At 37.6% G+C, this 22,770-nt stretch overlaps 1 long non-coding RNA gene across 4 annotated transcripts in view; it reads left to right on the forward strand.

Moving 5' to 3' along the window:
* Positions 1-19,632, forward strand: part of LOC139132822 (uncharacterized) — a 37,440-nt gene extending 17,808 nt beyond the window's left edge. For all 4 annotated transcript variants that reach the window (XR_011552452.1, XR_011552450.1, XR_011552451.1 and 1 more), the window contains 5 exons: positions 11,244-11,298; positions 14,263-14,330; positions 15,249-15,361; positions 16,216-16,403; positions 18,774-19,632. This is a non-coding gene — a long non-coding RNA (uncharacterized lncRNA). The remainder of the gene's footprint in view (positions 1-11,243; positions 11,299-14,262; positions 14,331-15,248; positions 15,362-16,215; positions 16,404-18,773) is intronic.
* The last annotated feature ends 3,138 nt before the right edge of the window (positions 19,633-22,770 follow it).

Here is a 22,770-nt window from a genome sequence, read left to right on the forward strand (position 1 = left end):
GATGACGAGTTCCGTAAACCGATGATGGGTTGGAAGCAGACTAGGGAATTTCGCGGCGTATTCGAGCGGCGCGTTATGTAGCCTGCCACCACAGCGAAGAATGTTGTCTTCATCTAAGAAGAGCGCGAGTTGTCTAGCGAGCGTAGTTTTCGTAGTCTTTCCGAGGAGCGAGTATACGTCGGCGCGATATACTTCGAGTTGAACGTCTTTTATCCATTTGTTTTCGGCGCGTTGAAGTTCTCTTGCTGTAAGATATCCGGTTTTGCGATCTTTGGGCTTCTTCAAGTTCGATACGAAGCGTAGTACGATAGCGGATACGCGGAGTAGTTTAGTGAGCGAGCTGTATCTATTTGCGTCAACCACGTGTTGGATTCCGATTTGAGTAGAGTGGGCGTTGTCTTCAGGAGGAGCCGCTGTGTTTGCATGTCCGTTATTTGCGTTATCACTATTGTCCGAGTCTGCGAGAAACACAGCGGTGTCATCGTTGTCAGATAATTGGCAAACTGGCCAATCACCACGTTTGAGCCAATCTGGCCCTTCCCACCAGAGAGTAGACTTCTCCAAGTCGCGTGTAGAAATTCCACGTGTTGCCAGGTCGGCTGGATTATCTTGCCCAGGGCAGTATTTAACTGTGTGTGGAAATTCGTTTATTCTCTTTACTCTATTTGCGATAAACAGCGGTAGTTTCTTATCGCTTCTTATCCAGCGAATAACGCTTTGATTGTCCGACCAAAGGAAGCGACGTGTGATATTTACTTTATCTTTCAGCGCATCGTAGGTGAAACGGAGAAGTTTTGAACTGATAAGTGCGGCCATCAATTCTAGTTGCGGTAGTGTAAGTTCCTTCGTAGGAGCGACACGAGTCTTTGCCATAATTAATGCAGTCTGGCCCTTGTAGCGTAGGTACAGCAAGGCACCGAAAGCCTTGGTGCTTGCGTCAGCGAACATGTGTAGTTCATGTTCATCGCGTAGATTTGTACCTTCAGTGAAGTATCGACGACTGAAGGTAATGTGAGAACCGGGCGTAAGTCGGCTGCTGTGGGTGACCATTGTTTGATTAGGTCGTCTCCCAGAGGTTTATCCCAGTCAAGTTTTCTTTTCCAAAGTTCCTGTATGAACAGTTTGGCCTTTACAAGAACCGGCGATAGATATCCGTAGGGGTCGAATAAGCCTGTGGTTATTTGAGCAACTTCGCGTTTAGTCACGAGGTCGTTCGAAGGAGGTAGCTTTTTCTTCATATAAGTCAATGTATCCAAGTCAGAGTCCCAGCTCATTCCAAGAACACCCTCGTTGGTGTTCATTTTGAGTGTTTTGTCGCGTTTTGCGAGCAAGCATACTTCATCACAGTTGGATGACCAAGAACGTAGTTTGAATCTACCGGCAGTCATGATTTCAGTCGCATCGTTGTAGTATTTCATGGTGTCGGTCGTGTTTTGTACTCCAGTAACTACGTTATCAATGTAAATATTATCTTTCGAATCGGCGGAAATCTTGCATCGTATTTTTCCAAGTGAGTGTTCACGACGGCGTTCAGAATAAACGGAGAGCAGACCACGCCAAAGAAGACCGTTTTGAATTAATAGACCTTGAAATCGCTTTTAAGGGTCTGATAGCCACAGGAATTTGGTGAAATTCCGATCACTTTCGTCGAGGCGGACATTTAAAAATGCTTTTTCAATATCGCTGATAACGGCAGTCTCATTTAATCGAAATATGAATAGTATAGCTGCCATATCGTTTAGCAGAGCAGGCCCAGTAAGTAAACAATCGTTCAAACTAGGGGAGTCAATTGATTGGCGTCAGCTACAATCGTAGACTATACGGATAGGAGTTGTAGTCGAATCTTTCTTAACAGAGCGGTGAGGTAGATAATGTCCACGAGTTACATCATCATCAGAAACTTCTTCAATAAAGTCACGAGAGATTTGCTCTTGAATAATGCGATTGTATGTGTTCAATAAATCTGGCTTTAATCTGCGTACCATGGCGCGTGTGCGTTTCTCACTAATTTGATAATTGGTCGGTAATGGCGGGTGATCTGGTTTCCAAGGAAGCTTAGCAACGTATTTACCGTCGTCGATTCGTAAGTGGGTATCGCGAAATAATTCAAATTCGCTTACCTTAGTGTCCGTTGAGTGCTCTTCATTTCTAATTCCGATAGTTTCTAAGTCCCAGAGAGTCTGAAGTTTCGTTTCTTCTTCCATAGAGTGCGTAGCGATATGTAGAATAGTCGCGTTAGCAGCGTTGAGATTGTTTCTCGCGTTTGTAGGTCCAGATAGCAGGTATCCGAATTTTGACTTCACAGCGTAAGGTCCGGGTCCTTCGATGACTTCATTTTCGATGAAGTCCCACGAGCGGTCAGCGCCGATGAGAACGGAGATTTCGAAGGAGGATGCGTCCGAGGGATGATGGGCTAACGGTAGCCCCCGTAGATGAGGAAGGTCGACAAGCGGTTTCTTGATGAAGTTCTTCATGGCGGAGATCTTCGGTGCGATCAGCGCGCTCATTTCCATTGGTCCGTCGCGAGTATGAAGCTTGAACGTAGCCGTTTCGTAGCGTTTACTTTGAGAGAGATCGCCCAATGTTGCGATACTAGTGTTGAAGTAACCGTCCGGTTTAATGTTCAGTTTCCGAATTAAGTCTCTAGCGATAAATGAACGGTTAGAACCTTCGTCGATGAGTACAACAGCGTTGACGGTTTTCCGTCCCGATGAGATAGGAACAACAGCGGTTTTCAGAAGAGCGGTTTCTTCTTTATCCGAGGTAGCGAAATGTACTTGAGTAGTTGCCGCGGCGGGTTGAGCGTGCGAAGCGTTCGCGGTACCGGGTTGAGGCGAAGCATCAGCGTTACGTTGAGTAGGGGTAGGATCGCGTGAAGTTTCCGAAGTCGTAGAGGTGGATCCCTGGTCCGATTTACAGAGTGAAGTGTGATGCTTTCTATCACATTTGCGGCATTTTCCTTTGGACTTACAGTCGCTGACTCTGTGTTTCCCGAGGCAATTGAAACACAGCCTATTTTGTTTGACAATATCGTGTCGTTTCGAAGAATCGGTGACCACAGTGCAATCGTTCGGATAGTGTGGTCCTCGGCAAAAAGCGCAACTCTTTTCTTTCCGTTGAGTAGAGCGACGAGCGGCTGAGTTAGTCGCAGTACTTCAGTAAAAGGCGGCGGTATTACGCATTGAAGACTGAATTGATTCGTCCAATTCAGCAGCACGATTGTTGGAAGACATTATCCGTATCTCGCGTTTGAGAGCCTCGTGAAATTGTTTGAACAAGTGAAATAGTTCATCCTCTAATAGACGTTGCAGCAGTATTAGTAGATTAGGCGGAAGATTTTCCAACACTATGATTAAGATCACTCATTCGAATCTTTCTTGTGGAACATCTAATTGTTCAAGATGGAGAACGTACGTTTCTAACTTATTGTGAAATGCGGTCAAACTTTTGACAGTGTAAGCGGGGTTTTCCAATTTGTAAAAAGCTTTTACGTAAGCTCTGCGTATTTCTTCTGGTCTGCCATATTTATCTCGTAAGAGTTCTATCGCGTCACCGTAACTTTTCTTGTTTGATCTCAGTCCGTCTACTACCCCGGCGGGAGGACCGACGAGGTTTGCTCTCAAATACCGAAGTCGCTCGGTGTCATTTAGCGAGGCGTCTTCATGTATGAGAGACATGAAGTTATCGATAAAGCTTGGCCATTTCATGATTTCACCGTCGAATTTTTCAAGAGTCAGTTTCGGCAGATGATTTCCCTTGTGTCTAAAAACGGGCGCAGAACTTGGCGCCGGCGACGAAGTCGACGATACATTCGAACTAGTCGGCTCGTCAGTATGTTCTCCAATAAATTGTCTATAAAGCTTCAACTTACTGGTGATGAGATCTTCGTATTCGTCTGCTGCTTCAAACTCTTCTTGTAACTTTTCGTTGTTGTTTTTGATGTGTGAAGAAATTTCGTCGTCCAATTTCTTGATGATCTCTAGCTTGTTCGAGACGTTGTTGGTGACTTTGGAAAGGGTTTCAATTTCTTCTTTTGTGGGGTTTTCCTTGGAGGTTATGTTGTCCGCTTGCTTCAGAAGTGTTGTTATCCGATCGCGTCTTCCATTTCTTTGGTATTCCAGTTCTTTAGTTTCCTTGGATCCGGAGGACCCGGAGGAGTTTCCGTTTCTTGGCATCATTGAAAGTATGCTTCAGGCTGTAGTAGGTAGTCTCGCAATCCTGGTCTCGGCACCAGAAATTATGTGTGGAATATGACCAGGTCTGAGTAAGCAGTCGGGAGACGAAGTCGTCTAATACTATAAATGACTACTTTATTCTATACTAATATAATAGACAGTGGCTAATACAGTGAAGCATAACACTTGGGTGAGAGACCGTACATAGAGTCCAGTGACGTGAAGAGTCTCTGTTGAGGGTGGAAAAGTCTCTGCTTAGGGAAGGCGAGGTTCCCGTAGATAAAGCACTTTTGGCGGGAAAAGTGTCTATGAGTCATGAGAAAGGCACATGATGGATTAGACATATTGTCTTAGCAGATGGAATCTCTGGTTGGTAAAATAAACAGTGATAGGAAGCGGTGCCTAAAAGCTTAGTCTTAGAAGGAATGCTATCAGAGTATCTATAGTAAGACACTGTACTAATAATGACGTAATACAAGAATATATTTCCTAACAAAATGCCTCATTTGACTGAGTAGTTGCATTGGGGCAATAGTGTAGCAGGAAATTAACAATTCCAAAAACAAATTCGAGCAATTTATTGTGTGGAACCACATACATTGTAATGGCTGTCATCTCTCTGCTTGTCATCTCCAACAGCTGCCAATAGTCTGCCATGAGGGAGCTGATGTTTCATGGCACGTTAGATAGTGCAGGGCATGTTGTTTGTGCCAGGGAAACTGCTAGCTCATCAATGTTGGGTGTGTCTTTGAGAAGGGCATCTAGGTACTGATCATCATGAAGTGACTGGTCATCAAATGGCTTATCAGACTCCTGGACAAAGTCAGTTGCATTCTGTGCAGTACACGCAAGGAAAGTCCATCAGCTCAGCTGTACATGTACAGTTTGAAAGATCCAAGACATTTGTACTTCCCTAGGCCATGGACGATTCTCCAGTATGGTCCAGTAACAAGCTTGTCTAAAAGGCCCAACACTTTCAACCCTGCCAGATAACATACATGTAGGTTCTGTATGGACTGGAGAACTGCAGTCTGCATGGCATTTGTGGCACCATGTACCGGTACTGTGTGTAAGAATGTTGCAATGTGTGTGCAATGAAAATAAATGTGACAGTCTAAAAGAAAAAGAATGTTGAAACGATTATCTCTGAAAGAAACTATGTTGTTCGTGAAACCTAAAGAAGAAACAAGCGTCAAGAAATCTGCATATGAGCCACTTCTCTTCACAACAGCTGGAGAAACGCTAGCAGCCGCACGTACCGGTACTGTATCAATGCAACACATCCCTCATTTGATATATTCCTTCTCAAACTTTTGAAAGACTTCTGCAGAGCAGTAGGCAAAATTCACTAAAATATGTAAAGCACAAAAAAAGATTATTCATCTTGACATAGCTTTGTTGCTCTTCCTCTGTCAGTATAGGTGCCAATTCTCTGTCATATTTGGTAGAATTTCTTTCCTATAGCTTTCCAGCAGCTCACTGAAAGCTATTGCTAGCTGTATCACTCATCATGTTAGAAATGTGCCCAAGAAGTGTTGTGGCCACACCACTTGAAGTTGAGGCCTCAATGTCTCCCAGAATTAATTTGAAAGTGCTTAGCAAGATGTGTGATGACTTATCAGCTATATCGCACAATCCCAAAACATACATGTTCTTCTCTTGGTCTGTTATGACATAAGTATTGAAGGTCTTGCTGAATTGTTTTGTTTCATCTTAGTATAGACAAATGTGTTCAGAGGGGGCTAGAGTCTGTGCTATTTGTTGTTGGGCCATAAACACCGGCGAATCCATTATATTGTCAATCATTTGATGACTAGAAGAGAGTTTGCACTCTTACAGCAATTTTCAGAACCTTCTCTAATTATACTGTACTTATTCTGGATGTAGTGATGTGATGATTGTCCAGACTCATGACACATTTCCGTAGAGATTCTGAGTAACACCTGTTGTCTTCATCATACATTTCAGTATGGCATTTTCTTTGACTATACTTTTTCAAAAACTCATTCTGAGACTCACTGGTGACATTTCTGAGCTGTACAGTATGTTCATTCACTTCAGCAGCCTGTCTTTGTACTGGCTTGTAAGCAATATTCATTTTCATGATCTTCCAGTACTTTTACTGCTTTTTTCAGATGGACATTTTTAGACACAAGTTGCTGTACATGTCTTCTTAGCCTGATGTTCATTCAACTCTGGTGTTATAATGTGTCCCATTTCAAATAGTACCGGTATACTGCTAATAGCTTGTATAGAGGACTTTAATTACGTAATTTGGCCTGAGCCCTTGACAACTTTCCTTGCAGCTGATGTTTTTCCACCTGGACCTTTCACAGTAAGTGAGGCTACCCACAATTCCCCTTGATTTGTTCACTCAGACATTTTTTGCTAAAGGCTTTTTCAACTTTATCAGTTTCTTAACAATTTTTAACTTACAATTTAAGTTCAGGATTATTTGTTAAAACTATATTCCAAAATTATTGATTATGTTTAAAATTCAAGAGTACATTGAATGAGAAGTCGATGTTCTGAGGTGCTAAAAATTGCACACTTGTCAAGATAGTTATCAGCAACTAAGATGGTCTCATCATACCACCTGTCAGACATGCAAATTTTCTTTGTTACAAACATTAAATAAATCAATACCCTTTCTTTTGCCAACACAGATGCATTTCCCTTAGTTTCCTTGAAAATATTGTGTATGGCTGTCAAAAATCTATGTCGACAAAAATTACAAAATTGCTATCTCCTCCGCAGAAAAAGGGTTGATCTTCTCATTATTCACAGTGAGAAATCAGAAAATTATGATTATCAGAACTATGTTGCCAGAATTTTGAAATATGGACCGAGTTGTTCTGTGTACAGAAGAAATTTGCTTCAGTTCAGTGAGTAATCTCCGTGTGTACAGATCATGGAGAATTGTGGGTAGCCTCACTTACTGTGCCTTTGTTAGCCTTTTTGGATCGTGCTTCTATCTTTGATTTTAGCACTCTCGGGCTGATGTGCAGCATCACATAAGCTGTTATCCAATTGGATGGCTGAATCTTACCATTATAATTGAATAACACAAATAAACCCCATAACTTACTGTGAATAATGACAATCGACCAATCAGATACAATGCATGACCTTCCGAGCACGCTGCACATCAGCAGGACTCTGGGTTTTGGAAGATTGCTTATCTTTCTGTTCTGTGGTTTTCTGAAGCATTTTGACATCTTTGGCCAACCCAGCTATCACTTCTTATAACACCATGGTTGAATTATCTTCAGACCTGGGCTTTGGATTGGTGTAGGGTTTCAGAACTGGTACATCAAATGGCATGGCCAAGAAACTATCTTTTTAGGCACCTCACTGTATCTTGACCTTCGTTTTGAGATGGTACAGCTTTGTCTTTGACTCTGAGGTATTGATATTACTTTGTGGGACACCAATTATGGGGCTAAAGTGCTGTGCTAAATTCTCCAATACATACACACACCACTTGAAGTTTCTATACCCTGGTACACTCTCCCCAGAGAGAGATAGCCTCCTTTACAGTGGGGGTACCAACCTCCATAGCAAATCACTAAAAATATCACCAAAGCAAGATGCCGAAAGGAAATGCTTTCGTGATCTCTAGTACAACTGGAAGAGAAATAAAAACAAATTAGTAAAGAAATAATTTGTATAATGTTTATAAATAGTATTACTTTTAAAATACTCAAAGGAATGGTATGTTAATAATTCCATTATTTCCCAGATATACACCTGTAAGAGAAAAAATTGGTATACATGTAACCTTTCTAAAGAGTTAAATCTATTCAGTGGTATGTTAGGTGCCATCTCAGATTGTCGCATTAAAGTTCAAAAAGCGAAATTCGTTTGTTCCCGAGGAGAACTTCACTTTTGCACCTTTATTTTGTGATCACAAGTTCTTTGTGTCTAAAAAACCCCAAAAACTGCACACTTGAGCCAACAAATTCTACAGTAACAGTTTCCAGCTCATTCACATCCCAAATACAATTTACCAACAGTAACATTGTATCCCAAACCTTTCATTCATCAAATTATAAAGATAAAAAGTATTATTATTTAAATGTGCTATAAGCATTTGCCTACTCTAACCATACTGGGTAATTTCACTCTCACTGTGTTGACAAAACACTGAATACTGCAGTCTTTACAAGATGCATTATTATCAGCAAAAATGTTGAAAAAAAAAATCCCCTGGACAAATGATTCTAGTTGGTAAACCAGTTGCTGGCTCAAAGTAATTCTTTGAAAATCACAATAATGACTAAAAAAATTTGTGTAGGCCTACATGTTTGTACACGAGGGTGACTTGTCAACAACGGAAAAAGCACAGGGATGCTGGAAGGATTGGAAAAGTGTATACGAGTTTGACGCTGGAAAGCTGGAAAAATATGTGTATACGAGTTTGACGCTGGAAAGCTGGAAAAATATATGACTTAATATATTGATAAGAAAAAGGAACAAGAAGAAAAGGAAAGTAATGTTTCCAAACAGTATGGATTTACAAGAAACATCAGAGCAACTTGTGTGACTGGAGACGTATTGACAACATTGGTTTAAAAAATGGAAACCACAAGTACTACTGAACATTGATCAATTACACCACCAAATCATGGGCTGATGCTTCAGGTGTGCAGGAAAATAAAGTATCACAGTTCTCATCATTTCAGCAATTTGAAGGTGAAGAATCATTGAGTTTTTGAATTGTATTGGCGTATACCATGCAAAACTCTTGGCTGATGACGTATGTAACTGGTGTTGAAGGATTCATGGTAACACTACTTCAAGTCGCAAAGTCGTGTTTGTTACTCAAACAGACACAAAATGAATATGATAACCTTTCCCAAAAAAAGGACAAAAATCTCTGATCAATGAAGAGAAAGAGAAAGTTTCTTCAAAGATTACGGAAATGAAGCTCTTGCTGGATAAAATAGCAAAAACTGAGATCAACAAAACAAAATCAAGAATACTGAAAACAGCTCAGTGTAAAGCATCACTGCTATCAGAGGCTGTCATTGCTACATTGTACTCTCAGGCAGACATCAACATTTCACATTATTGAACGTTCGTTTAGGAGAGGGCGGAGTGGGTTTTGATCTAAATGAATGAATTTAATTTCTTGAACTTATGCAACAATCTGAGACGATCCCTCAATTATTCCATTTTTTTACAGATATACACCTGTAAAAAAAGAAAATCACATTAGTAAAGAAACAGTTTTTGTAACCTTTTTACCATTCTAGTCAAATGCATTGTATTTTACTGATTTTGATTGTTTGTAGCTCTATATTATCTGTAATAATACATAAAAAATAAACAAAACAGAAGATACTCAAAATTACGTAGTTTATTTGTACCTTGTATTCCCTGATTGCCATCACCAGTTCCTACTACTCAGTGCTTATATATCTCTCACAAGTTGTGAGTATATTGTTGTTGCCTATTACAATGCAGTACAGGTAATTTAATGATCAGACAGACAGAAAGCAAAGCAAAGGAAAGCAACATGACAATAGCCTGTTTGTCTTTTTGGTTCCCCTTGTAAGGTGAAAAAATGGATGGGTCACGATAAACAAAACATTACCACAAAGTGAAAGGAACATGTTTAACCATTAGCCTATTATTTGCAAATTAAAATGATAAGCCAAATGAAAATATACCCGTACCAGTACATCTTAGTATCTTAACAGTAGTATGAGTGCATGTTGGGTAATTAATAGTGCCACACAACAGTTCTGTAGGATACAAATAAAATCAGAGCATGAAAGAAAATGGACAGCCCAAAACCTCTACCCCCTTACACTATATTTTACTGGTCATTACTGTATGATCTGATACAAGACCTCTGGTGTGTGGTACGTCTGTGGTCAGCTTGATGTATCGGAATCACCATATTCATCTGTCTTGACAATAGTCCCACTAGTTACAATCCGGATAAGCCTATCAAAATACCAATACAGGCAAAGTATAACATTTGGACATTGAAACATATTGTCATGAATGTAATTGTATAAATGCTACAAGTGCAACTTCTCGGCAAGTTACATTGTACATGTACATAAAGTCATGAAAGATGAGCCCAGTCTCTATGACTTCAGCAACAATACAGGCCATACAACTATACAGCAGTTCCCTCGCTATTTCAGGCCTGCATAAATTCATTCTCTTTGAGGAGGGCTTTCATGACACTACATGTCGTATTGACTGAGGGTCCACCTACCATTCGTTTGGTAGTGTTGAAATTTGGAAACATACTGAATGATACTTTAACTGTAGGAAAACCAACAGAAATGACAGCATGGTATAATGTAAGATACACTGTATTATAGTGTATACTAGTATTTATGGTGTACATAACAGTGCTGTTGGACTTGTAACTTTGATCAGAACAAAACACACACGTCTTTTATAGACACCATCACCCAAACCTACTCAACTACATGTAGCAATATAATGCTATTCTTTCACAAGGCACCAACACCCCCCACTGCACTTTGGTGTTTTTCAATCCCATGCAAAACGGGTCAAGTCTGTTGCAAACTTGTCCTCTTTTACTCAAGTTTTTGCAATATCTTGAAAAACACAATATTGCAGAAAATAAAGTGATGCTGTAAATAAATAAAATGCATATAAAGGATTATGAATACACTATGCCCAAAATTGAAGAATATGTCATGTGCCAGCATTTCAGAAAAATTTTGATATGTTGGCATATGCTAGCGAAATCGTCAAGGTGTGAGAGGGCCCTTACATGTACATGTAAGCTCAATATTACCATTTTGATATTTAACCATACCATAATTACATGATAGCCATCCAAATTAAACAATCCAGTATGGTTGGATACTGGTTATAGGGTGGGATTTTATATCTATATTTTGTTATGATTTTGAACTTCATTTTGTTGGTTTCACTTTTTTCAATCGTCATGAGGTAACTGATGATAATCTAGCATGGTAAACCAGGATTTGAAACTTCACTATATTTTTGTAAATTTTACAAATACATCTACATGTACTGTATTGATATGTCCATTGTATTTACTTGTCCTAGGTTTGATCTGGACTATCATATTCAAGAAGTTAAACTGGATGATGATGATGATGAGGTAATTTCATTTCACCAACCAGAAAATCAAAGTTCCATCAGCTGTAACTTAAAATGTGTCTTCTATTACTTTTGTTCAGTTTGTTAAAGGCATTCTTGCTACACTCCTGCAAGCATGGTGTAAAATTAATTTTGGTCTGCTCGAAATCACTTCTCAATAATAGCAGTGTGTTTTGCACACCATGCATCCTGTTTGCAAAGCTATAATGAAATCATACATTTGGGGATAAACACCCTTGTTATCCAGAACAAAGTAATGAAAGCAGTACATTGTATTGCTATGACTTACCATGCAACTATTAGACCTTGAAATGGTTAATAATATCAAAGGTGTGTTTGTGCCCTACTGTGTTTGTGTTGTTAATATCTATATTTTATGTTGTGTAATTTGTGCATATTAATTTCTAAAAAAATTGCAGTCATGTTGACAAATGATGCTCTGTAATACTCAGCTTGGTGATTTTATACAAATTATATCAGGCACAGCAACCTCAATTAGAAATAAAAACTCTTGCAAGAATGTCAGTCACACTTTGTAACTTTTGACATAATTAATGATAAGACTGCTTTTCAAAACTTACTGTTAAACCTAGGCAATCATTTTTTTGATTGACGCTTGACATGCCATCACTCAAATTATGTATGATGCTGTGTTTATTGCATTTGTTATCACACATTTATTCGATTCAACTCTGTGTTATATCAATCCAAAGCATGATCATCTGATACACAGGTATGTCTGTTTACAAGACAAGTGATACATATTATGGGTAAAATTTACAGCATTCCCAATCAAAATAAAAATATGACAAGAGTCAACATACTTTGCAGCATCAAAAATCATCAAAATATTGATCATTCCAGCGTTGTGTTACCTGTTACATTTATACTACTGATGATGTGAATTTAACATTCAGGTACATTGTGCTAATAAGAGGGGAGGGGAAGGGGTGAAGGTCATCGAAAAATATTGCAGCTATACAGCATGATTAAGATAAAATGTAAATTTTACTTCTATTATTTTAACTCCAGGTCACCTGAACACATTTTTAGCTCACATTTGGTTATACCAATGTGAGTTTATCGTATAAGCTGAAGTCGATGGCGTCTGTATGTATGTGTGTATGTATGTACGTACAGTATGTCCGTCAACATCAAAAACACGCAAACCGCTGCATGTTTCAGCTTGGTATTTGGTGTGTTGATGCATCCTGGGCTATAGATGGGATTTTGTTCAAATGAAGTCTGCATTGCCAAAATTTGCCAAAATTATGCAAATGAGCTTACAAAATGTGAAAATGGTCAAGAATTAATATCTCGAGAACCGCTGTTTTGATTGCTTTGAAAATTTGTGTGCAAGTACCTTAGGTGAACCTTATACAGTTTTATGAATATTGTGAAGATATCCTTAATTTTGTATTTTTACTGAATTTTTTGGTGATTTTTCTCATTTTCAGTAAAAATTCTTCTTCTCTGAAACCGCCAGCTCAATCGCTCTCAAATTTGGGTTGGAACTTTGCAAGGTTGTTACTCTTCTAATTTGTTGAAATTATGACAAAATTGGGGAAAATTACTATTTTGGAGCAATATTGTCATTTTTGGTCAAAAAATCTTAAACAGTATTTTCTTTTTAAAACTCATGGACAGACAGCTTTTATATTTGGTACACAGATGTACAGAGATGACAATAGTTAGATACATGTATCTGGAAATTGTCCTGAAATATACAAATTTGTATTTTTAAGATAATATTGTATTTTGGTCAAGAAAACTTGTTCTCAAAATAACTTGTTTGATAGCTTTGTAATTGGTATAAAGTCCCGAGGGATGTTATTATATTAGATAAATTTTCTGCTCAAAGTGTTGGGAAACCCCCAAATTTGTATATTTTAGGTAATTTTCTCAGTTTGTGACCTTAAATGACCTTCACCAACCCAGGATATGTTGTGAGACAGTTTCGAAGGCTGTGAACATAATTTTGTCATAGTTGGTATCAATTTTTAGGAAAATTTGATCCAGAAAACAAAGCTGAGGTGAATTTTTTCATTGCGGACCAATTTTTGCAACTTTTCTATGTAAGACATACAAGAACTGATGAGAAATTTGGATCCAGGATAATTCCAGATGTTGTAATCACCGCCCACAAGGAAGGCATTTCACCATCTGTAACTAACTTAAGTGCTGTTTACATTAGAATGATAACACTCACATTGTATTTACAACCACAAGGTTGTAAATAATTCATCTGGCGTTATGTAATACCAAGGGATGGAACATTTGATATTCAGGAGGGGTAGGGTCTAGAAGATTGATGAGGTAGCATTACTTTTTACCAGATCCCTTGTACATTTTTTTACCCACTCCCACCTTTTCTTTTTATCAAACCTTCTCTGTCTATTTTTTGTTGTTGACATTTGCTTATGTATTTAGGATCTGCTTGTCCCATTGCTATAGAAGTTGATATGCATGTTCCTAAAGATGACCTCCATGCCAGTACCTAAGTTGGAGACCTTATTTGCTTTTGTCATTCTTGTTTTTCCTGGTTTAAATATTTCTCGAATTGACCAATTCAAACCGAATGTGAGCACACTGTCCTTGACTGCATTTTTACTATGATGTTGAAGGAAGACAACTGGGTAAGTCCACCTGGCAGTAGCCATGATGTAAAACACTGAAAAAAAAGATGAAATGATTTTTCTCTTCAGAGACTCAAAACACTGTTGAAAGTCAGTTAAGGATTCTGTGGACATGTTAATTTGTACAGACTAGTACAGTCAGGGATGGCAAAAGATCCTGAAGTGGAAATCTGTCATTGCAATATGTTAGTAGAAGGCTATTTAATCCTCTCCTAATACCGGTATTACTCATCAACCACAGAATTAAGACACTGTCTGTGAAATAAGGAAAACAGAAAGGAAGGTACAATGTATCTCAACATTCATTTCATTTTAACTTTTGCTCACAGGTACCCAGGTGTCTATACACTTTACATCTGGTTTGAGGGATGGCTTGGTTTTCAATACATGTACACAGGTAAGACCATAGTATTTTATGTTTTGAAAATAGATTTACGTTTGGTATGTCTCATTAAACAATAAAGAAGACACCTCTCATTGCACAAGTCTCTGTCATGTCTCTATTGATAAAAAGTAAGTGTGAACTACCGGTATTTGCTCATAGTGTACAATTTCCAAGATAATCTTATCAATCCTACATGTACAACAGAATTGGTATGAAGATGATATAAGATGCACAGAGAACGTGTAAAGAATTTTTTTCACCACAGTCTGGTTTATAACTTGTAACATTTGACAGTTTGTGCCGGTTTATGAGCCTCATATCACCAAAGGTTCTCTTGTGAGTACTTGGTTTCTCTCTTCACTAAATTCTTTGTGGAGATTATGTTCTGTCTTGTTTGGTCAACTGTTTCATAAGAATCCAGGTGTCTTTGTCAGATAGACAGTGGTGTTAATCTATTGTTCAGTATAGTTTCTACAGTGTATGAGGAATGAATTTTATTAGGGCTACAGTTAAACTAGTTTAGAAGAACACATATTGTGGTCCCCGCTAGGAATACTTGCTAAATTGTAGGCCTGATTTGATGAGATACAACAAACTTGATCCCAAGGAAATCTCAACAATGCATTTGATGTGGCAGAGGATAGACTTAGAATTGCAAGGTTGCTCGATGCTTAAGGTACATGTATGATCAGTGTGCGTTATTTAGATTGATGTTTTTAGATGTGTTTGTAGAGGTAAACACGTTATAGCACAGTTTTACTGCCATTGGTGTTATTACGTCTGCCTGCACACTGATTTTCACGTTGACAAGATTGCCATTGCAATGTTCCTTCTTATATCTTGCCAGAATTCTTTGCTGATTGCTCAAGGTTTTCTCAGCAAATATTACATTTCTTCTCTAGCCATCATGCTTATAAATTTGTTTTACAGACAACTGTTGAAGAAGTTGAAGGACTTTTGAACAGGTATGAACGCTTTGAGAAAACTCTGGTGTTTCAAGATGACAGAAGAAATTTCCCCATTGATATGTCCACCAAATTACAGTAAGCAACTCATTTTGCTTCTCCACATTGAGTTTCAAGAGAGGATGTAAATTGGTGTACCGTAAAACAGTCACGGATTTGAAGAAAATGTGTGTACTGTAAAGCAGACAAGCTGTCGGCAGAAGACAGAAAGTGAAAGATAAAAGCAAAGAGAGACATGACATGTTTGTTAGATCTCTTGCCTACATGTCAATCCGTCAGGATGCAGATACGATACATGTAGGTTTTGAATATATGATTCATTCTTTTCATTGGAAGTCAGCCTTTAAAATTTTGATCCACTATGTTGTCCAACAGCACAGCCATTGTGATATTTTTTCAGGTGAAAGTGTTAGAAAATTACTGTAAAAATTATTGCTTTAACCCTTTTCCTGCCAAATCCATATTTTACAACCAGGTCAAGATGGTTAAAATTAATGAAACACGACATATTCCATACGGTGTATCTTAACATAATACTCTACATTTGAAAGCTGTTGAAAACAAAAATACTGCAAGATGCTATAACAGACCAAGCCAAGTGGGTGAAAATATGTCATGTTTTGGCTCAATACCGCTTTTTACTGACTTGGCTGATGGGGAAGTGATACTGTCTAGCAGGAAAAGGGTTAACTGTGTACTCTGAACAGCAGCTGTATTGTTTATCACTGATCTTTTCACAAGGCTACTATCCCTTGTCAATGAACTGTTGAACTTTTCACTATCAACGCTGATATCGTGTGGTTTTGAAAAGTATGCCACTGTGTTTCAGTCAAAACCAATATATGAAAATGTATATGATCTGTAGCGGTCATATTAATATAAGCAATGACCTGCCGTCTCAGGTATGTCATGAAAATTTCCTCATCTTTCAGTGACTAGATGCAAGTTGCCTTTGATGACTCTGCAGAGTTGCAAGAGGCATACCCGGGTGAGAATGCTGAAAACATCGCAAATCAACAAGATAACAGTATTGGAAGTATGGAATTATTTGCAAGACAAAGCCAAAAATAGAAAAGACTTACTAGGAGATTCTCATGATTTGCTGCAATTCCTTGCTGATGTAAGTCCATGCATTATATGTCAAAATTTTATAAACTTTGTTTACTTTTTGCCTCCAGGGTGTTAATGGTGATCATTTTTGCTGTACCATTTCATTCAAAGTGTTTACTGCTCCTTCAGGCATTGTTATTGAATGGAACACAGAAAAGAAATCACTGATGATAAACTTGGACATTGATTAATAATCAAACCCCTTTGGTGGCATATTGTTTTACTTACTGTGCAATGCCAAATATGTTTTTCTTACAATTAGAAAAAAATCTTATATTGAGAAAATTTATCTTGAATTAATAAATTTTATCTCTGGAGTATAGCCAGAAAATTTAGCTTATCTCTCTTGATATTAAATATCTTGAAACAAGAAAAGTTTTCCTGAATCAAGATAGCCTTATTTCTTAAAATAAGAAAATATTTTCCTATATCAATAAAAAATTTTCTCTTTTTATTTGCACTTTTCTTAATTCAAGATGACTAATTTTCTTATTTTAAGAACAGACAAGAAAACATAAAAATCAAATCAAGAATTTTATTTTCTCAATCATCATTTGAACAAGAAAAAAATCTTCATCCTGAAATCTTACACATTCTAGAAAATATTCTTATATTGAAATTTTTTGTTATTCTAAGATTTCTCCATATTCTTGAAACAAGTAATTTGGGAGTATAGCTAGAAATAATGTCTTGTTTGAAAATACTATCCGAAAACAAGAAATACAACTATTAAAATAAGAAATACAACAATGATGCAAACAAGAAAATTAACAGGGTGTGTTTCTTATTTTGAGAGTTTAATACTGTTCTCAGAGAATATTTAAATTAAGAAATACGATGCACACATAAACAAAAAAATTAACATGGTGCGTTTCTTATTTTAAGAATGAAGTTTTCAGAGAATTCTTCAATCGAGAATATTGAATAAACGTGCAAACAAGGAAATTAACAAGGTTCATTTCTTATTGTAAGATGAAGTTCTCAGTGAAATCTCAAATCAAGGAATATAATAAATTTGCAAACAAGACAACTAACATGGTGCATGTTTGTTATTTTAGAATAACATTCTCAAAGAATTATTAAATCAAGAATGGGTTCTCTTACACAGGAGAATTTAGCACTACAGTAAGTTTTCCAAAAAGGACATGAAAAAGACACTACCTCTATATTTAGCAATTTCATGACCAACTCAAACGCCCATTCCTTCTCATATGATAGCATTTTTATATGCTGTATTTGATTTGATTCAGAGAAAATTTGGAGATAGTTGAAATCAAGGTAAATGACCTAGGCTTCAAAGAAGAAATACGAGAAGAGCCAAGTTTACTTTGCTTAAACCATAGACTGTAGAGGCCCCACTCTACCGTCTATGGTATAAACGGTGATGTGTTTTTTACCTGACACGTAATGATTGACTGTGCAAAAGTCATAATTGTAAAAACTGAGGATGGAATAGTTTATATAAGAAATGATCTGCTGCTTTTATTTTGTCAAGGACCATGTTTGGTATAGAGTCAGTATCGATACGTTGCTTTATTTGTTTGAAGCCGCAGTCACACACTGTTGTTATGGCAATGACTGACTTGTGGGGTAGAGCATTGTCCTGATGGAACACAAGACACATTTTTTCTCAACTTTACTTGTTTTTTTTATTGCCTCCCGTAAGTCTTGTATCAGCAGTCAAATACACAGCAAACTGAAAATAAACCATTCAGTTGGTCATCTGAAGAGTTGAAATAAATGCAAATCAAGCTTTGTTGATGTAGCATGGCTCCTTCATAGTTAAGCTCAAAACTTTTCATCCAACGTGCGTATTTGCAAGGGGTCAGTATAAGTAATGATAAATTTTGACATTAGTTATCCGTCACGTCAAAGAGCGTCTTACATTGCCTTGAATCGTCACGTATACAATTTCGATAATATTTTCATTCCAAAAATTCTAAAATATCTCTTGACCCCTACCCCTGTAAGCAACGGTACCATTGTTTGCATTGTTTAAATGCTATCAGCTGAGTCAGCCTAAACGTAAAAATTTCTGCTGTTGTGACCTTTGCGGTGTGTCAGCAATACATGTACAGTGTAAGTTGCTGGCAAATATGGAGTAAAGATAAACAGTTCAACCGTTGAACTGCTGTCCCTGACTAATAAAGAATTGTTCAATTGAAAACTTGCTGCCACTTGATGGATATCATCAAGAAACATCGTTTGATATGGCACTTGTGAACTTGATGCCTTTATTGACCTAATTGGAGACATGAACATGTTATACCATAGTAATAAAACTGAACTGTGAATCACTGTTGTTAGTGACTTAAAATATTTTGTCAAATTTATGCTACAAATGACAGCCCCAATAAATCACAATTTTGTTCCTTCGCAGATCCGCACTTTCTCGGTCGATACAAGGAAAGTCATATTAGAATATTTCCCATACATGTAGCTATGACATGGCTGAGACCTTGGAGTGACGTCACAATACAAGGATGTATCAGAGCGTGTCGGGTTAGAGGAAGACTGTTGCAGCACTTAACAGTGGCAATGAGTGTTTCTGTGGTGATGACTCTCGATAGTTTTGGTTTAGCCATAAAAAGGATTTCCCAAAAGACTGTTCGCTGATTTAAAGTTTGATGTTTATTATCTGTTGAAATAATGTTCACATTACGTCAACTATTACGTTTTCAACAAAAATCAATAAGGAATGGAACTGTCAGCGACAGCAAATCTCCGAAAGTGTGGGTTATTTATGAATAATTGGACTATAGGCATGATTAATGCGTCTCCTATATACAGTCAACGGTCAGGTACACAGCCTTTCTCTTTATAAACTTGAAGATATCGAGGAAAGAACTGAATGATACGTTCTGTATAGTATTTGGTGATCAAAGGCATGATCAAATTCTTGTCTGCGATTTTTTGTCTGAGTCTCCATTCAAATTATATGGCGGGACAATTACAATTCCTTGAAAAGCACCTTAATTTAACCCCTTTTATTGTGTATAACACAAAACAAAGGCATATAAAGGAAATCCCAGACACGGATTTGAAGGATATTACCAAGACTTGTCAATGCACAAATTTCAATCGTGAATCGTGCAGCGTGTTCGCTAGAGGGAGGAAACAACGACTTTTGGAAGGTTCAGCAAAACATTAGTCACGTGACTATTATGCAAATAATGACTGTGTACTGTACAGGGTCGGATTTCACAAAATATATACAATATTTGGGTTTTTAGCTGTAACTTTTGACTAATTTTTCACTACTCTGTTTCAATGTATCAACTACAGAATTTTACCATAATCCAATCATCATGACCACGCCCGGTGTCTTTCTTGCCAACACAGCCTGTATATGTGAAATGACCATTGTTATTGTTGATAAACTTTGATGTATTCTAGTCCGGACCTGAATACAAAATTTAAACAATAACAATGCAGATTATACTCATATAGGGTATATTTATGAACTAAATATTAGGAATTTCTCCATGGTTCAGGGATTCAAACCAGAAACTTGCAGATGATACACAGAACACAAAAAAAATTTAAAAACGACCAAAGTTACGGCTAATGGACGGTCAGTTTCTTCGGCCTGGGGGGCCGGTGATTCATGGGGGGGGGGGGGGTCACCCTGTTTTTGACTTTGGTGATAGGGGGGGTCACCATGTTTTGAAATGCCCAATAGGGGGGGTCAGTGTGTTTTGAATTTCGACACAGGCTCATCATTGCCTAAAATGCATCGTGTCAGCCACAAATTTCATCCAGTTGCATTTTTCGGCGCGCCCTTCGGGCGCGTAACTTTAACAATCAGACATATTTTTCAGCACGCCCAACTTTAACATATCAAGCATACATATATCAGAGATATATGTATGTTAAATATTTTTCAGCGTGCTCTTCGAGCGCATTACTTTAATATATCAGACATTTTTCAGCACACCCTTCCTGTGCATTACTTTAATATACAAGACATATATATCAGAGATGTCAGGATGTTCAATATTTTTCTCCGCGCCCTTCGGGCGCCATACTTTAACCCTTTCACCACCATGGTTTGTCCCAAATCCATTGTTTTCTATGGTTAAGTTGGACCTGTATACAGAGAACTGGGGTGAAAGGGTTAATATATCAGAGATATATGCCAGTGATATCTTGATGTTTGCTAAGTGAAAGTGTACTATTATGAAATCTGCACTTCATATGAAAAGCATGACAAATTCCTGATACTTTTCTGTTCTCTCTATGAGAATTCAGTATGAGAAAGCAACATGCACAAATATCAATGTTACAAAAAAAGGTCATCTCAGACTCTGCACACATCAGATTTGGCTAAAATGCCTCTCTATGGCTCCTCAGGAGATTTAATTGGATAGCTGGCAAGTCCATCAAAATTTTTGATTTACTGCTTTTTCCTGTTTGATATTAATATAATTAATGATTGACATCCATTTCTGTACAACAGTTCAGGACATCTGGTTAAGCATAGAAAGTGTGAAATACATTCACAGCTCATTCAAAATGTACTGTATTCAAACTTTAAGATTGACACTTTGAAATTCCTATCTTACAACTGACATGCCAACAATTTCATTAAAACACTTATATGTATATATATATATATATATATATATATATATATATATATATATATATATATATATATATACCGGTATATATATATTACAGTATTATATTATTATATATTATTATATATCACAGTTGTCGCGTGCGGGGGGTCACCCTGTTTTCAAAATTTGGAATAGGGGGGGTCAGCCACTTTTTGACGTCGGCAAAAAATAATCCACCGCCCCCCCCCCCCCCCCAGGCCGAAGAAACTGACCAGTCCCTAATGGATCTTTAAGCTTCATTTACTTTGAAGGCATTCTTTAAAATCTAAAAATGTGCCAAAATTGTCTGGACAACAAGTACATTTGTAAGACAATTGACGTCATCCATTGTTCCTTCATTTTAACAAAATTGTAATGTTCTTGTAGAATCAACAATATTTATGTTGACTGATTCCCGTAAGACACCTCTACCATTCATTGGTGCCTGTAAGACATCCTAAGAATTATTTTCCGAGGTGTGTTTCGTGATGGATTACATATTAACGATTCTTTTATGAGCAACTTTGAAACGATTAATGCAGAAATTAACCGTAAAAAATCCATGAGACAAAATGTTTGTTTAACAACTATGCCTTTAATGAAATTGAAAGACGAACTGAAATTCCAGATGATTCGATTCCAACCAAGTCAGCACTTTCAGTCATATTCCTCTGACAGCAAAGGGACCCCATCGTCTTTCCGCGATCGAGCGAAAGTTGATACAATCCTCTTCTTTATTGAAGAAAGGCTGATCCGTCGTTTTCGATTGCCTTTGATGTTAGATTGTGTGTTTATTTGCTGTTCGTCATCGCGAATCGATGGAAATGGCGCCTCTTCGCTCATCATGGTGGAGCAGGCTTCATCATCATTGTGAGTGTCTTTGGCAGCCATATTTACAGAAGTCGATGTGTTATCACCATAGGCTCTGTCATCGATATCTTTTAGAGACTGACCGAGTGGAGATTCTTTGAGTGGAGAGTGACTGAGTGGAGCTGGAGCACTGTCAGTTGAAGATTTCAAGATCCTTACGGTATTTCCATCATTTCTTGGTGTTGGTGTTCCCGTTACTATGGTCATTGAGTTACCAGTTGTTATAGACCTCCGTCGTTTTGGTTTCTGAGGTGGCATCTTGATCTTGGCTGCAGCCTCAATGAGCGCCTTTGTGTCATTTGGTTCGCTTTGTAAACAGAAACCGTCATATTTCAATGTGTCTATTGAACCGGCTGTAGCGTCGTCAGCATTGAATGATAGACCAAGGAAATCCATCATTTCATCAAATGAAGGTGACGACACTTGCTCATATTTTCGTTAATGCTGCAAATTTAAAGAAATTTGGTCATTAGGAAATTGATTGATAAATTGGAAACCATCGTGATTATTGCAATTGAAATAAGCAAGTAAACATTTCTGTCTCACTTTTGTGTCATTGTGATCTATATCAACTTTACCTTTTAATTAAAGGTAGAGTCCGTCTCTGCCATGAAGTCGATATTCGGGACAAGTGCCGCAGCGCCCTCACAACTAATCGTTGATAACGAGGAAGTTGTTTCACAAGTTTGTATATCATCACAATGTCCCTAAGAGAATAAAACGTATTTATCAAAATAATGAATTCAATAATGTCTTACTATGAGAAGATTTTTTAGAGTATGAATACTGTTCATTAGATTCAGAAAACTAAGATTTTATAACCATAAAAACAAATTAAGGCTTTTTACAAGATTTTGGAAAGGAACAAGTATAATTCGATAAACTTTCTAGGGCATTTTGTTA

Source organism: Ptychodera flava, chromosome 5 (genome assembly GCF_041260155.1).
Source record: "Ptychodera flava strain L36383 chromosome 5, AS_Pfla_20210202, whole genome shotgun sequence".
Classification (NCBI taxonomy): Eukaryota; Metazoa; Hemichordata; class Enteropneusta; family Ptychoderidae; genus Ptychodera; species Ptychodera flava.